We start from the raw sequence: 17,826 nt of genomic DNA on the forward strand, positions 1-17,826 counted from the left end.
TGTTGACCCCCATCTCATCGCCTGTATGTTGGGGTTCACCCTGGTGAACGAGACGGTAGCCTCCCTCCTCCTGTGGGTGGGGTGACGGGTTCTGACTGTTGTTTGTGCTTATGCACCAAACGGCAGTTTAGACTACCCAACCTTTTTGGAGTCCTTAGAGGGGGTGTTGGAAAGCGCCCCTCCGAGGGACTCACTTGTTCTGCTGCGGGACTTCAATGCTCACGTTGGCAATGACAGTGAGACCTGGAAGGGTGTGGTTGGGAGGGATGGCCCTCCTGTTCTGAACCCAAGTGGTGCTTTGTTATTGGACTTCTGTGCTTGTCATGGATTGTCCATAACTAACACCATGTTCAAGCACAAGGGTGCCCATATGTGCTCTTGGCACCAGGAGACCCTAGTCCGCAGTTTGATGATCGACTTTGTTGTCGTGTCATCTGGTCTGCGGCCGCATGTCTTGGATACTTGGGTGAAGAGGGGAGCGAAGCTTTCCACTGACCACTAAAAAAGCAGCGCATCATGTCCCAGAAAAAGAAATTCAAGAATAGATGAAAGAACAAAGTCACTTACATTGATCAGTATGGAAAAAGTTACAAAGCAATTTCAAAGGTTTTGGGGGTCCTGTGAACCAATCTCAGTATTTTCCAGAAATGGAGAAAACATGGAACAGAGGTGAACCTTGTAGATGTCCTACCAACATTACTCCAAGAGTGGATAAACAAATCATCCAGGAGGTCACAAAAGACCCCAGATAAACAACTAAAGCATTGCAGACCTCATGGTCAGAGTTCATGATTCCACAACAAGAAAGAGACTGGAAAAAAAATGGCCACCATGGGAGAATTCCAAAGCCAAATCCACTGCTGACCAAAGAGAACACAAAGACCTGAATAACATTTGCGAAGAACCATCTTAATGATCCTCAAGACTTTTGGAAGATGTGTGTCCAGTTACATCTGGTGAAAAATTTAGACAGTATTTCATAAAAAGCACATTAAACTGAAAGTCAGACATAATGGCGGTGGTGTGATGATTTTGGGCTGCTTTGCTGCATCAGGATCTGGGTGACTTGTGCTAATTGGTGGAACCATGAATTCTGTTATCTAATAGAGGTTTAGCTAGTGGCAGTCTGGATCTAAATCACAGTGCTCAGGCCTTAGAAAACGCTGTTTACTCTTAAACCCCATTCAGTGTGACTGAATTGAAACAAGAGTGGGCTGAAATTCCACCAGAATTATGTAAAAGACTCAATGCAAGTTATCACAAATGCTTGATGGCAGCTGTTGCTGCCAAGAGTGGCAGAGGCCTTTATTAGGTTTAGGGGACAATTATTTTTTTAAATAGGGTGAGGTTGTTTTACATTGCTTTATCCCCTAATAAGACAAATAAAAATTTGAAACTACATTTTTATATTTACTCTTGTAAATACAAAATGCAGTTTTCAAATTGTGATTAATATTACATTTTATTTGATGATCTGAAACATATAAGTGTTACATAAAACCATGACAGAAAAAAAAAATCTGTAAGGGGACAAATACTTTTAATGCTACTGTATTTTATAGTCATCATTGCACCTGTCTGTGATCCTGAGGAATATAAGTTTGTCCTCACTTTACACAATTTGCACAGAATGGCAATAGGACATTTTGTCATATCATGACACTTCAGAAAAGTGGAATCTTTTGAATTTAGATTTTCTTTTATTCAATCACTTATAGCCACCTTGGTTTTCACCTCTTTTCTACACACCTTTACATACCACTCACCAGTGTAAGTACCCCATGTGTACCTTCGCTTTGCAAAACCATTTTTTACGTATGTTATTATATTTCCTTGAAGCTGAGGACATGCATCTTTGCAGCCAAATGACTCCCTTTTTCCAGAGCCTAGAGGTGTAGAGTCTGAGGTGTATAATTTGTTTGATAAGTACTCATTTCCTTTCAAAGCATGTTCAAAAGTTGGAAAGTGTGCAAATTGGTGAAGAGTAGGCAATAAATGCACACACAGCCAAGGGAATCTTTCAACTGCTCTTTCTTGGGACCAAGACGGTATCTTGCAAATGGCCTTAAAACTTAAAGCTGTACAGTACATGCTTATCAATCAATCAAACTATATTTATATAGTACCTTCCAACAACGCCTTGCATTGGCCAAGGTGCTTTACAAAATAAACAAATAAATACAGAAGACAATAAGACAAATAACTGTCAAGTAAAAACTAGGAATACAAACACATTAAAAGAAAATTTAAAATAGTAAAAATCAAATGTCAAATGCCCTTTTAAAGAAATAGGTCTCAAGTTTAGCTTTGAATAAAAACTGGTCAGAGATGGCACGCAACTCAAAGGGAAGACTATTACAGGATGTTGGGCCGGTCCCCTCATTGCTTACACCTAGAGCGAGGCACCTCCAACAGATGATAACTAGAAGACCATAAGGTTCTGCTGGGCTGGTGGATTTTCAAATGTTCAGTTAGGTAGGGCGGTGCAAGGCTTTAAAAGCAAACAGCAGCAGTTGAAACTGTTTCCTGGATGGAACAGGAAGCCATTATATCATACAGCCATGCGTATCATATCTGGGCGCAATAAATTAGAAAGTGATATAGAAAATCACCAGGCAAAAATTGAGAAAAAAAAGAAAAAATATGAACCCTTTAAAGATTTATATATGTATTTATCGTTTAACAGCTGAATAAAAACTCGTGGGAAAGGTTCGCTCTACCTCAATCAACAGAGTGGGAAAAAAAAAAAATCTTGGTTCATTTTCTAAGTCTATTTTTATTTCCAATCCAACACACCCACCGCCCACCAAAAAAACAAAAAGCAAAATCTTGGTTTTTCTCGTCTCAAGCAAGTCCAGGAAGATAAGTGAAAAAATGTAGTCATTTTCCTGTGTATTTTTGTAATACCTCTTCTGTCCACAAAAGGTGTGGGTCGGCCAGCCAGCTAAGTGGAGGTGAGTGCAAGAAAACTATATTTTGTTTAAAAAAAAAATCAGTAAGTCTGGTTTCAAAATATGCTTTGTGATGTTTTTAGATGAGAAATTTGACCTTAAAAGCCATATGAGTCTGCTTTTAAATTCACAACGGTTTTAGAGACACAAAGGCCCGCGTCAGACACAGGTTTAATTGGGAGTTGGAGCTCGCTTACCCTGTGGAGTACGGCCTGATCTCAGGAGAGTGCACTGTCATATTACCGCTACTTGTTTGATGTTTAGTTAATATACATTATGTAAGAAATGAGGCTTTGTGATTGATAATTACAGGTAGCTCAATACAAAAACTACCTCTTCTATGTTTATTCTAATGAACAGTTAGCTATATTGTATGATAATTGAATTTTGTTGTGCTGCAACACTTATTTTGAAGGACACTGTCTGTCTCTGCTATCAGGAAGTAGCACATTTATAAGCTTGACAGCTTGAGCCTGCAACTCTGAAGATGGTCTAAGTGACACAGCAGAAACACAGCAGAAAAAAACAAGGGAAGTAGCAGACTAGGCCATTTGTACCATACAAAGGTGACATCCTATATGACATCAACTTTGAAAATGTTGGCAGCTTTTTGGAAATCTAATCTAAACTATAGTAAGGGTCTCTAGAGAATATTTACGTAGACTGGTGCTAGTAATGCTAGCTATGGTAAACATGCTTATTAGTCATATATAGAGCATAATAAAGTTTACATTGACAACTCTAAAAACAATTAATTTTAAAATAAAAAATCCTGTTTTACAGCAACTGCAGTCTCTCTCACACACAGTGTGACAGCTGCCCTCCAAAACTAGTTAATGACCTTTCACAAAAGGAAGGTTGGAGCAAACATTTTGAACACTGTTAAATATAGTTGTAAAAGAAAACCTGGAATTGGCTATTGTATCTGCAAGTCAAAGTTTTACAAAAAAAACTGAGATTGTAAATTGTCCACATATTTCTAATAGTCTTCCTGGTTTCTGTCAATCTGTGCAGTAGAGATGAGTACAAATCACCGACATTAATATGATGGTTGTCAGTTGAAATAAAATAAAGATAAAGTGTTTCCCTAAAATTATTTTGCAACTGTCTAATGCTTAATTTTGCTGCGTTTAAATGCATTACTTACTAACTGCAGCAAATTTCCGCTATATTTTGATATTTTTCTACTGGTGTTTGGTAAATGTGCAGCTAATAAGAGAAGCACTGCAAAATGAAACTCTATAGAACTCATATTCCATCTGCTCCTCAGATGCTGCTGGAGTACACCGTCTGTGTTCCAGTTCCAGCAGTGTCAGTTCACACAAATAAACATCTGGTTTGTTTACTGCAGCCTGCAGGGTACACTGTACTACAACATGATAAGCATGAAAGCATCTAGGTCAAATACCCAAATGCATAGTTAAGTGACAACGATGAAGAAATGAGGAGAGCAGGGAGCTTGAGAGGTAGCAAAGAAAGAAATGAGTGATCGAGAAGAGAGCAAGAGCAGCACTTCAAAGTGTAGGAACAGATGAGTGATAGTGAACACGGTAATTAGGGAGAACCGTGAACAGATCTGCCTGTGGGGGCAAGGCAGAGTTGCAAATGTAGAGTCACCCATTTTCATATTTTTAATGCTATATAAATTACTTAATTTAAATAAAGCATTGCTATTTCTCAGACCAAACTACAAGAATTCTTTAAAAGGAGCATCATTTGCTGTTTTATTTTATTTTATTTTAAATCAAATAAATCGAATAAGGGATATAATCCTGATATAATCCTGATTACTACTCATTTTTTCTGTTTTTCCTCTACAAGTACTAGAACCCTTGCTTGATATGTTTTGGGAAATTACAGTAATGAAGTTGAAGTGAATTTGGCTGACACGCATGCTTCTGACAAAATGTTTGTGACTTAAAGCTGCAACCATAATGTTTCTAATGATGCCAAGTATGCTTGCATATCTTAAAATGCTTTTTATCTTGGTCCAAACATGAAGAAATGAAGCACATTTTATGAAATGTCAACTTCTGTAAAGGATATGATGTAGAGTTCCTGTTTATGTTGCGTCTTTATTACAGCCCCAGGTTTATTTGCCCTTTTGCAAATTTGCATCCCTTTTTTCATACCCAGTGTTTGCCATTTCATCCAAATCTCCTTATATTTTTTACACATGTACTTACTGTATATAACTGTATATTATGTGTTTGGAGGTTTTATGCTTAATTGTACAACCCATGATGCTTTGCATGAATTGTGATTGCGTTGACTTAGCTACTGGCATTTTAAAGAGTCGGATTAAAAAGAAACGTACAATATAATTGAATTCTATATTTATCTGCCATTTTCTATGCTTTTTAATTGCTCAGAGTATAACTTAATTGTGGATTTGACTATTTGTTTTTGCAACTTCTGTCTTGATTCCACCTCTGTTGGAAGCCAAAGGAATCCACTGATGTTTCACTTTGAGTCCATGTTTAACAATCACCTGCTAAAGTCACAAGTTAAGCTTTGTCTGATTGTAGGTTCAGCAAAGAACAAGTAGTCTTGTTTGGACATGTGTAAGCTTTGCAGGAACATGTCCATAACTAAATGATTTTCAAAACAGACAATAAAAAGGAAATTAAGCTAAACTGCAAACCAGGTACTTCACAGCTAGTTAGCAGAGGTGGTAATCTTTAGACACCTCATAAATCCATTCAGCCCCCACCCAGGCAGGGTGGTAGGTCAGTACCTCTATGCTTATCCTTTCAATCCAGGAGTTTAAGACAAGTACAATTCCCATCGATCCCCAAAAAGTACCATGCTCTGCAAGAGGTTGGTGTGTTCTGTCTCTGTAATTAAGAGTCTTACTGACATAGATCTTTAATCAGTATAACAATATCTGCTTAGAACACAGAACTAAATGCGGACAGTGAGCAAGGATTTCATATTTGGCCTAACACTAATTCAGTTTTTCTTCACTGCTGAACCATCTACACGAGGAGTCTCTCCAAAGTAAATAAAAAAACATTAATGATGATCTGGGGCCAATTGAGCCAACAAGTGTCACTGGATAGAGGGATGTTTCAGTTCCTCCTGGACCTGTTACCCCCCTCAACCTAAAGAATATATGGATGGATTCATTCTTTTCTGCTGTGCTCCCCTTTAGAATTTTGTCTGGTACTACTGTCTAGACAAACAAGAGCCTGTCAGTCCACACTGTTCTTGTGTGTATGTTATTTAGGTTTTTCAACAGAAAATCACTTAAATTCTAATTTCTTTAGAGAAAACCTGCTCTTCTAACCTTTTTCAAAATAAGGAATTTCGAATCTTCTTCATTCATTAAAGGTTCCCTTGCAGATAACATATTAGTCATTGGGTATTAGATTAAACTTTAGATGAAAAATTACAGGCAATAATAAATGTTAATGAGCTAATCCAGGAAGTTTAATTAATAAAACAAAAACTCATTTTATGGTTGACAGATTCAACATACATTAATCATGATCTAATGTTAAGGTGCTATTTTCACATTCCATGATTCTTTTTTTCATGATCATCTCTTGCTTTTCCTAAGACAATAAATTTTGCTGGAATCAGCTACGGAAAGTTGTCTTGATTTCCTCATCAGAATTATGAACCATGAAGTAATTGGGTTAAACAAATTCAATTCCATGAAACACTAGCCAAGTATTAGGAAAAATAGATGCTAGTATGGCACAGAATTCCGTAATATAAAATGCTATGACTAACTTATACGGTTTCTTCTGCACTGGCACATCCACGTATTTGTGTGATGACTTGACCAGTAGGAAGTTTGCCTTATTTAGATTACCTTTTCTTAAAAATTAGCCATTAATGCACAGAAATGTCAATGAGAAGTACTTGGGTAGTACTATTGACTCCTCCTACCAGTGTATGCTAAGATAAAATAGAAAATCATGATGCAAGCACTAGTCACAATTTTATTTTATTGCTGACAGCAGTAGTAATAAAGAAATTGCAGAAAAATACAAACTATTTAAAATAAGAAAATACGACCGCCTCTCCTACATCAGATGTGGGGGTAGGAGCAGAAGAGCTTGGAGGGTTTAAATTAAGAAAGGTGGAAGAACTCTTACATGTAAGAAGATATTTTGAAACAAAAGAAAAATAAACACAACTTAGGTACATGCTCAACACATATTTGCAACTTCAGACAGCAAGAAATACATATGAGCAGAGTACACTGATACTAACTGGATACCTTATTTATTGTCTCCATGCAGGAGGTAATGGCTTTACTTTCAGAACAACGTAAGCTCACCTTCGATAGGTCGACTAACATAAAAAATGCTTAAAGTCACAAAACTCTCACCATTATCCACCACGGATTTCAGTAATGCAGTGGCCGAGTCAGGGCCACTCTTCTTCCCATTGCTCAGACCCAGTGGTCAGACCACTTCCATTTTTTTCAGTTTGAACTACTCCGGCTGTTGTGGTCAAAGTTAATCAGGTATGAACTTTTAGAATTTTAAGCTACTAATGACACCACCCTCTAACCAATCACTGACCAACAATCTTCTGACATTGCATTTTGGCCCGACTTGACTCCCTTGGAACCGCAGCGAAAGGGGTCCAAAAAAGGGGGCTGGTGCCCAGTAAATGTTACCAATGGAAAACCCTACAGAACTGAGTAGAGCAGTGCTGAGTAGGTACTAATGATGTAAGTAAGGTATAACTTTTTTCCGAAATGTCGTGTTAGATTTTTGCCAGATATAATGGGTCAACAAAAGTCAGCAGTGTTTTTAATTCATGCCATTTTTACCTACTCTTTTTTATTGTTGGCCGTAATTAGAGCAACTGAGGCTGAAGGCCAAAGATGTTTTGGGGCCCTTTGTGACCTGTGGAAAGAGTTATCAATGAACTCTTGAAGAGATATTGGTTGGCCAACCTCCCCTGGGACCTTTCATCACTGTTTCATGTTTTCCCCATTTGTATGTTTCCCCATTTCTCACTGTGGACGACTTTCTCATTTGTTCTTACATTTGTTTAGATTGGGGATGCTGTGTTGCTTTTTGCAATCTTTTGTCCTACTTCATGTTGTCAAACAGGTTCCATAACAGTTAGGGCGGGTTCTTGGCAAAGGGAGCATAGGCAATTGCTTAGAGAGCCAGCTGCTGAAGGGGTGTTGTTGTGACAACTCACAAAAGAAGAAAGAAAAAAAAAATGAAATAAATAGCAACAGTGTGCAGCTCGGCTGGCATCCTTTTCTGATGCTCTGCTAAAAGTAAAAATTATGAAAATATAAACAACAACCCGCCCTCTGCGTCCTTTTGTTCCTTACTCTGATGTACCTCCCAATACTGTCAATCAAATACGCAAAAAAGGAAAATTGAACTTATCTTCCAATACACCAGTGGCGGCCAACCCATAGGGGGCAATGGGGCACCGCCCTCCCTGATAAAAGAGGGGGAAATGTAACTATTTAGTTTTACTTACTAAAGTGTGCCTCTATGTAATATGAAATATATACAAACTACATTTTCCACCTACTGATATTCATTCACTCATTCAATTCACACAGACAGACTGTCTCTATCATGGGGCACTGTTCAGAGTGCCCCAGCAGTGCATCCAAGTAGCCAATCATGTGCAGTTGCTAGGGAAAATGAATAAATATATATGGCCAATCAGTGTAGCAGAATTTCATGGCCTTGGGGCACTGAAAATATTGCTCCTCGCAGGTTAAAAAAACGTTTGTGTGGCGCAGTCAATCAGAGGGATGATGGCAAAGTTAACGAGCAATGTGCAGCTTCCACTAAATTCAGTGAGATCCACAAAGAGTTGTTTAACTTATTTAACAGCGGGATTGGAAGCTATGAATCAGAGGCTAGCTTCAGTGTTGTGTTTTTCACCTGAAACAGCTGTGAACTGATGTTAGAACAGCCTTACATAGGTTTACCTGTGGAATGGTTGTTTGACTGCATTTCCTCTATGAATAGTCCAAGGAGAAGCCATAACTGTCAAGTCACAGAGCTGGGTGCAGGTCGGTAGTGTGTTGTGTGGAGTTTCTCTCTTACCTCTTTCCACAAGGTGTGACAAGCAGGAGCAACCTCACAGCTGTTGTTCATCAAGGAGCAATCAGGGAGAGCTCTTAAGCTGCTGGAAACCAGGAGGAGGCATCTGATTGTTTGCTCACTTAGTGGTAATCATGCCAACAAGACCAGCTCAGAATTGTGCTTGTTTAAATCCTAATCATTTTGTTTCTTACCTTGGCTGTGCTCCTTTCCCTCCAGTTTACTGCTTTTGGAGAGCCTGGCCTGGTTTGTCGTTCTTCGAACCATCCTTTGTCCGATGGAGGAATATTTAAGTGTATTTATCACTGCTGAAAGCCCGCTCTTGTTTTCCTGGACCAGCAAGCACAAGGAAAGAACTCAGAACCTGTGAACAGAGATTATGCTCAACGCTCTGCCAGTCCACCCTCCAACACCACTCCTCTCCTAGAAGGAACTCCCCGCAGCTCATGCCAGCCTGCCAAACTCAGTTTCTGTGACTAACTCACCTTTCCCTGAACATCCGCATCCACATCCAGGTAAGCGTCATCTCTATCCACTGCAAATCCACTATTCACTTACCTCCATAACATAGGCTCGTGTATTCCTTAGTGTTTCGACCTGCTGTGACCTGACTCTGGCCGTCCCTGAAACACTTCCTGATAATTAGGGTTTCAAGCCCGCGGGTGTGGGCGAAGGCCATGCAAGGCATGGCTGTCAGACCCTTCACTTATAAAGAAATTCCCCAAAAATCACCCGTGGTACCTAGAGAGCCCAAACCTTCAGTATATGTTCTGTGCATAATCCTGACAAGTACCTATTCTAGCTAAAGCTCTATCTCAAAGCGCTTCACTACAGTGTACAATGTTTGGTAATAAAGCTAGCAGTTGTATCTCAAGTTCTGTTTGGCCAAACGCCGTGGCATTTTGCACACTACTTAAGTAGACAATGCCTATAATCCCCAATAAACATTGTTCAGCTTGGACTGCCCACTTGTGTACAATTAATTAATAAAGATATATGCTAATCAATAATGGCAATTATAAATTTTGATGAGCTCATTAAAGTGTGGTAGCTGAAGAAAATCAGGCCTATTTTACATATGAACAAGGTTCTTGGTGAATATTTTGAGATTTTTCTGACAAAGTATGGATTTTACGTGAATTTTCCAATTTTGGTCATTATTACTAATATCATTGAAATGATAGTTAACAATTTCATTTAAAACAATCATGACAAACAATGTATATCATTCCACATATAGATATGGTTTTCTGAGAATATTTAGGGAATTTTATGAAATACCATATATTTTATATAAATCTTTAAATTTGGCTAAGTACTATGGATATGACAGTTAATGATTTTTGGTTGAAAAAGTAATTAATTGAGGCACTTGAATAAACAGTTATATTGTTTCTTCTATAGTCACGGAGATCTAAGAATATTTTGGGAATATTTCAATGAAATAAGGATTATTAATGAATATTTAAATTCGGTTCATTGTAGGTTGTTAATGTATAAACAAAGCTATTCCTTTTTTTTATTCAAGGACTATTACATTTAGGGATGTAATAAACAACATATATTATTGTAGATATACATGTTTAAATGAGAATATTTTGGTAATTTTTATGAGAAACTATGTATTTTTAAGGAATTTCCCTCCATTGTAACAGGCTGTGTTTAATGTACAGGGGTTGGACAATGAAACTGAAACACCTGGTTTTAGACCACAATAATTTATTAGTGTGGTGTAGGGCCTCCTTTTGCGGCCAATGCAGCGTCAATTCGTCTTGGGAATGACATACAGGTCCTTCTCAAAAAATTAGCATATTGTGATAAAGTTCATTATTTTCTATAATGTAATGATGAAAATTTAACATTCATATATTTTAGATTCATTGCACACTAACTGAAATATTTCAGGTCTTTTATTGTCTTAATACGGATGATTTTGGCATACAGCTCATGAAAACCCAAAATTCCTATCTCACAAAATTAGCATATTTCATCCGACCAATAAAAGAAAAGTGTTTTTAATACAAAAAACGTCAACCTTCAAATAATCATGTGCAGTTATGCACTCAATACTTGGTCGGGAATCCTTTTGCAGAAATGACTGCTTCAATGCGGCGTGGCATGGAGGCAATCAGCCTGTGGCACTGCTGAGGTCTTATGGAGGCCCAGGATGCTTCGATAGCGGCCTTTAGCTCATCCAGAGTGTTGGGTCTTGAGTCTCTCAACGTTCTCTTCACAATATCCCACAGATTCTCTATGGGGTTCAGGTCAGGAGAGTTGGCAGGCCAATTGAGCACAGTGATACCATGGTCAGTAAACCATTTACCAGTGGTTTTGGCACTGTGAGCAGGTGCCAGATCGTGCTGAAAAATGAAATCTTCATCTCCATAAAGCTTTTCAGCAGATGGAAGCATGAAGTGCTCCAAAATCTCCTGATAGCTAGCTGCATTGACCCTGCCCTTGATAAAACACAGTGGACCAACACCAGCAGCTGACACGGCACCCCAGACCATCACTGACTGTGGGTACTTGACACTGGACTTCTGGCATTTTGGCATTTCCTTCTCCCCAGTCTTCCTCCAGACTCTGGCACCTTGATTTCCGAATGACATGCAGAATTTGCTTTCATCCGAAAAAAGTACTTTGGACCACTGAGCAACAGTCCAGTGCTGCTTCTCTGTAGCCCAGGTCTGGGGAATGCGGCACCTGTAGCCCATTTCCTGCACACGCCTGTGTATGGTGGCTCTGGATGTTTCTACTCCAGACTCCGTCCACTGCTTCTGCAGGTCCCCCAAGGTCTGGAATCGGCCCTTCTCCACAATCTTCCTCAGGGTCCGGTCACCTCTTCTCCTTGTGCAGCGTTTTCTGCCACACTTTTTCCTTCCCACAGACTTCCCACTGAGGTGCCTTGATACAGCACTCTGGGAACAGCCTATTCGTACAGAAATTTCTTTCTGTGTCTTACCCTCTTGCTTGATGGTGTCAATAGTGGCCTTCTGGACAGCAGTCAGGTCGGCAGTCTTACCCATGATTGGGGTTTTGAGTGATGAACCAGGCTGGGAGTTTTAAAGGCCTCAGGAATCTTTTGCAGGTGTTTAGAGTTAACTCGTTGATTCAGATGATTAGGTTCATAGCTCGTTTAGAGACCCTTTTAATAATATGCTAATTTTGTGAGATAGGAATTTTGGGTTTTCATGAGCTGTATGCCAAAATCATCCGTATTAAGACAATAAAAGACCTGAAATATTTCAGTTAGTGTGCAATGAATCTAAAATATATGAATGTTAAATTTTCATCATGACATTATGGAAAATAATGAACTTTATCACAATATGCTAATTTTTTGAGAAGGACCTGTATACAAGTCCTGGACAGTGGTCAGAGGGATTTTAAGCCATTCTTTTTGCAGGATAGTGGCCAGGTCCCTACGTGATACTGGTGGAGGAAAACGTTTCAACTTCACTTTCATGTTCATCAAACCAATCTTTCGCCAGTCTTGCTGTGTGTATTGGTGCATTGTCATCCTGATACACGGCACTGCCTTCAGGATACAATGTTTGAACCATTAGATGCACATGGTCCTCAAGAATGGTTCGGTAGTCCTTGGCAGTGATGTGCCCATCTAGCACAAGTATTGGGCCAAGGGAATGCCATGCTATGGCAGCCCAAACCATCATTGATCCACCCCCATGCTTCACTCTGGGCATGCAACAGCCTGGGTGGTATGCTTCTTTGGGGCTTCTCCACACCATAACTCTCCCAGATGTGGAGAAAACAGTAAAGGTGGACTCATCAGAGAACAATACATCTTTCACATTGTCCACAGCCCAAGATTTGTGCTCCTTGCACCATTGAAACCAACGTTTGGCATTGGCATGAGTGACCAAATGTTTGGCTATAGCAGCCCGGCCGTGTATATTGACCCTGTGGGGCTCCCGACGGACAGTTCTGGTGGAAACAGGAGAGTTTAGGTGCACACTTAATTCTGCCGTGATTTGGGCAGCCGTGGTTTTATGTTTTTTGGATACAATCCAGGTTGGCACCCGAACATCCCTTTCAGACAGCTTCCTCTTGCGTCCACAGTTAATCCTGTTGGATGTGGTTCATCCTTCTTGGTGGTATGCTGACATTACCCTGGATACCGTGGCTCTTGATACATCACAAAGACTTGCTGTCTTGGTCACAGATTTGCCAGCAAGACATGCACCAACAATTTGTCCTCTTTTGAACTCTGGTATGTCACCCACAATGTTGTGTGCATTTCAATATTTTGAGCAAAACTGTGCTCTTACCCTGCTAATTGAACCTTCACACTCTGCTCTTACTGGTGCAATGTGCAATCAATGAAGACTGGCTACCAGGCTGGTTCAATTTAGCCATGAAACCTCCCACACTAAAATGACAGGTGTTTCAGTTTCATTGTCCAACCCCTGTAGTAGATTAGCTGTCTGCCTCCCAATCTTCCGATTCAGGGTTCGATCCCAAGTGTATCTACTCTCATTATTTTTAATGAAGCAGCCTTGGTAATTTTTTGCCGCTCGCAGAAGAAACAGGGCCCCAAACTGATGCTAGTGGCCAAAAGATGTATTGCATTCGTTTTGTTCAGAACTACTTTCTGCGGTCGGTATTTTGGTTTGGGGTTCAACAACAGTAGTAACCTCTCTGTTTTATTTGTTTTTTTCTGACACAACTATCGGAACCCTTCTTCCTCCATAGCGGCTAATATCCCTTAAGGGCCTTTCAGACAGGACGCAGTTTGCGCTGTGCTCGCCGCTACGTTTAGTGCATTGCGCTGCATGCCGCTAAGCCTGTGCGGTCTGAGTGCTTCTGCAACCAAGATCTGACTTGACCCTTTGGAAAATGTGGTCATGTGGGCATGTGACGTAGTAGACTGGAAGGGGCAGGGCAGGGGGCGGAGTTTCTGAGAGGGGCTTGGAACCCGATCATAATTGCAGTTCTAGTTAACTTGTTGAATCTTCTCTGTCTCCGTGGTGGTTGCCTGCACTAGTCTCCTGGTCCCACACGATATGACATTAACAGGTTAAAAGTAAACTAATAATGAATTTAAAAAAGGCCCATTATTATTTACAGTTTACATGCTCCTGCTGCCCAAAAAACCAAACGTTTTATTTTATCTTTTAATTCACCTGGAGCTGTTAGGTGTGAACAGAATGTGAATCTCTGCTTAGTTTTTTCTGTCAGTTAATTTCGTTTATTTGCCAAGCTTACATAGAAATAATGCTTCCGGAAAGAATAGGAACATGGTAACCTTGTTTGAAATCACTGGAAAGGATAAGGTGAAGCTTTTCATCCACTCTCTTATGGATTTAACTTAAACATAATTCACCCAACAAATCTGATTGTCATGATTATAGTGTTAACAGATTGGCCAAGGGCTTTGAATAAAACACTATTTGTGTTGGAAAACATTACCCTGAATGCATATTCCTTGGGTGAAACATGGTGGCAGCATCATGCTGAGGGGATTCTGTTCTTCATCAGGGACGGAGATTCTGGTCCTGGAAGCTAAATGGAGCGACTGTGGCTCAGTGGGAAGAGTTTGCAATCCGAAATGTTGTGGGTTTGCTTCCAGCTTCCTCCTGCCACGTGTCGATGTGCCCCTGGGCAAGGCACTTAACCTCAAGTTGCCTACCAATCTGTGTATCAGTGTATGAATGTGTTTATGTTTGTGAGTCAGATTGGTGAATGTGGGTCTAGTGCAAAACTCTTTGAGTGGTCGATATGACTGAAAAGGGGCTATATAAGTTCAGTCCATTTACCCTTTACCACAAATGCAGAACAACCCTGGAAGAAAACCTATTCTATTAAGAGTTAAACTGCATTGTTACAGAAATAAAAACTGAGGAGAGAATTCTGACCTTTAGGATTAGAAACAAGGAGATTAAGAAGCAGCAGGAAAACAAGATAGATTACACAAAGTTTCTTTGTTGTTCTTTTAATTTTCAAACTCTGAATGCCATGGACTATGTAAGATTTGGAAAAGCTGTCCTGTAGGGAAACTTTGAAACAAGATAGGAATATTTGCAATCTGGAAAATAAACCTGCTGTTAATCTTAGTGATGCTAACAGCACTAATGATTTAAATCTAAAAATATCTCTAATACAGGTTTTTGGCTTTGTTCACTAAAACAAGTCATGATTTATTGAGCTGTTTTATACCACTTCTCTCAATCTCTCACATATGTTCTTGAATTTGTTTTAGATCAGGGTATGATGTTTTGTCAGACAGATTTTATTTCTTGATTCTAAGGCTTGTAAAATTTAACACGGCTCCAGAAAATATGGGTCATCATAAAAAATTCAGGATTTAACAAAATGGGAAAACATATTTTCACATTGGGCCAGGTTAGTCTGTATAGTTTTTTACCTTTTAATAAATGAAAATTATTTCAGTTTCAAAATCATTGAAAACTGCTTTTTTATATTTCTTAAATATTTTATATTATATTATGTTATATTTCTCAGTCAGTCAGTCATTTCCTACTGCTTATTCCATAGCGGGTCACAGGGGAGCTGGTGCCTATCTCCAGCAGTCAATGGGCGAGAGGCAGGGTACACCCTGGACAGGTCAGCAGTCCATCACAGGGTAACACACAAACAACCATGCACACACTCATTCATACACCTAAGGGCCATTTAGAGTGACCAATTAACCTAACAGCCATGTCTTTGGACTGTGGGAGGAAGCCGGAGTACCCGGTGAGAACCCATGCATGCACGGGGAGAACATGCAAACTCTATGCAGAAAGACCCTCAGCCAGGAATGGAACCCAGGACCTTCTTGCTGCAAGCGCTACCAACTGCTCCACCGTGCAGCCCATGTTATATTTGTATAATATGAAAATAAGTTTGATTTAAATAATTTACATGTGACAAAGAGGCAAAACCAGACAGTGCCAATGTTCTTCAGACCCTGGCTTGGCTTGGCTATGACAGGGACATATTGGTAGTATGACCTTTTATGTATTACTTGTGGTTTTAATGATTTTGACTCACCCACTACATGGTGGCCTTACCTGAAAATATTCTCTTTTTCTGCAACAGAAAGAAGGCTTACAGTTCTCAACCCTCTTCAGATGTAAATTCACTGAGTTATCGTCATCTTCCAGTGTTGGTGTGATGGTGGCTCGGAGTTGAATGAAAAACCCAAAGCTGCTACGACAGTCCATGCAAAAAGGAAAGAAAACCCAATCTAAGCTGTTGTCAGTCTTCCTGTCATCCCTGCGGTGTGTTTGGATGACACAAGTGCTGCTCTTTAAAGCTCCAAATATCTCTGTTCCAGACTAAATCTCTGACTTGCCTTTTACCATTTAGGCCCTCTAGGCCCAGCAGGTTATCAGGTTATACACGTAATGTGTAGTTAGTCAGCAGCAATGTGCAGCAAAAAGTTCCAGAGAGCATAAGGCAGCCCATCCCAAAAATGCTCCATGTTGTTATACGGCTTCTGATTCAGCCATTAATCATCTTTTCATTTTATTTTTTGAAGTCTTTGCAAAAATGTCTATTCATTGATTACACTTGGTTGTGAAAATTATTTTCTGATTAGGTCTGTACCTAACCAACCAAGACAAATGCTTGTCCTTTCACTGGCTGTTCTCCTTAGTTTGTGTTTTTAGCCTCAAATGACAGCCTGTTCTCACTGTTTGTCTTAATCCCTATTCAAAAGGGACTATTTCATCAAACTGTTTACTGGGAGCGTGATAATGTTTATTAATCAAATAATTAAGAGTAACAATGTGCATTAGATGCATTTATTCAGGTAAAGTCTTGAATTATTCATAAAAACTCATTTAATTTCTCTTAAGTGCATCCGTTTTGCAGAAGCATGTTGTCAGACATGAATTCAGTTTTTGAAAGTAGTTGTCTGCTGTTTTTTTTTTTTTTTTACAACATGCTATTGAGGTTGTTGTTTTGTATGCCAGAAATTCACTGTATCAAGATAATTTTTTTCCTCTTTTTACAAACTAACTGTGATAACACTTGTCAACCTGCAGGTTGACCAAAGAGTCCTAGCTAATGAAAAAGGGGTTGGTTACAAGCAGTGGGTGTGGGAGGACTTCTGCTATAGGCCAATTGTACAATAGCTAGTAACCATCAAACTCCACAGATTTGACCACAGCCTACTTATCTGCACATCTCAGCATTATTCCATAATTCTGCCCTCTAAGAACAGGAAGTCATATTAAATCCCAACAACCATCAGATAACTTGATGTCTCTTGCTCTTAAAAATCGTGGCTTTATGCAGGTGTGTCCATTGAAATGACAATGAATAAGTTTAACACGGGTAAATCATACTGAAATAAATTCGGCTTGTAGATTTCTTTTTTTCCATACATGTGTTGGCATAGGAAAATGGATTGCTCTGTCTGGATTTGATCATCTCTAGTTCAAAACGTTTAACACTTAAACTGATCAAACCTGGATTGGACAATTCATTACTGAACAGATATTCTTAACAGCACAGCTTTATGAAACTTTTATTTTTTGTAAATGGATAATGAAATATTTGCAGCAGTTTTTTTTTTTTTTTTTTTGCATCAAGAACATGTGAATTAGTCAAACCTAGAAGTTAATATTCTCTACTGACTACACTATTGCATTTGGCTTTATGATTTCTTAAACCTTTGTTCTCTTTGTAAGAACATTTCTAAAATCTGTCTTGTCTAGTTTCAAGAACAAAATATCATGCACTGTCTTGTCTTATGAGTTGGATGTATCATTAAACTCCAACTAATTATATTTATTTAAACTTGTAGATTCATGGACATTAAATATGTGATTAAAAGTTGGTCAAATACTGATTCTAAATTA

General features: G+C 39.2%; 1 long non-coding RNA gene across 1 annotated transcript; it reads left to right on the plus strand.

Annotated features, from left to right (window-relative positions):
• The first annotated feature begins 9,129 nt into the window (after positions 1–9,129).
• On the plus strand, positions 9,130–17,826 carry LOC124870846. Its single transcript, XR_007038899.1, has 2 exons — positions 9,130–9,510; positions 16,058–17,826. It is a non-coding gene; the product is annotated as an uncharacterized LOC124870846 (long non-coding RNA).

Source organism: Girardinichthys multiradiatus, chromosome 7 (genome assembly GCF_021462225.1).
Source record: "Girardinichthys multiradiatus isolate DD_20200921_A chromosome 7, DD_fGirMul_XY1, whole genome shotgun sequence".
Taxonomy (NCBI): Eukaryota; Metazoa; Chordata; class Actinopteri; order Cyprinodontiformes; family Goodeidae; genus Girardinichthys; species Girardinichthys multiradiatus.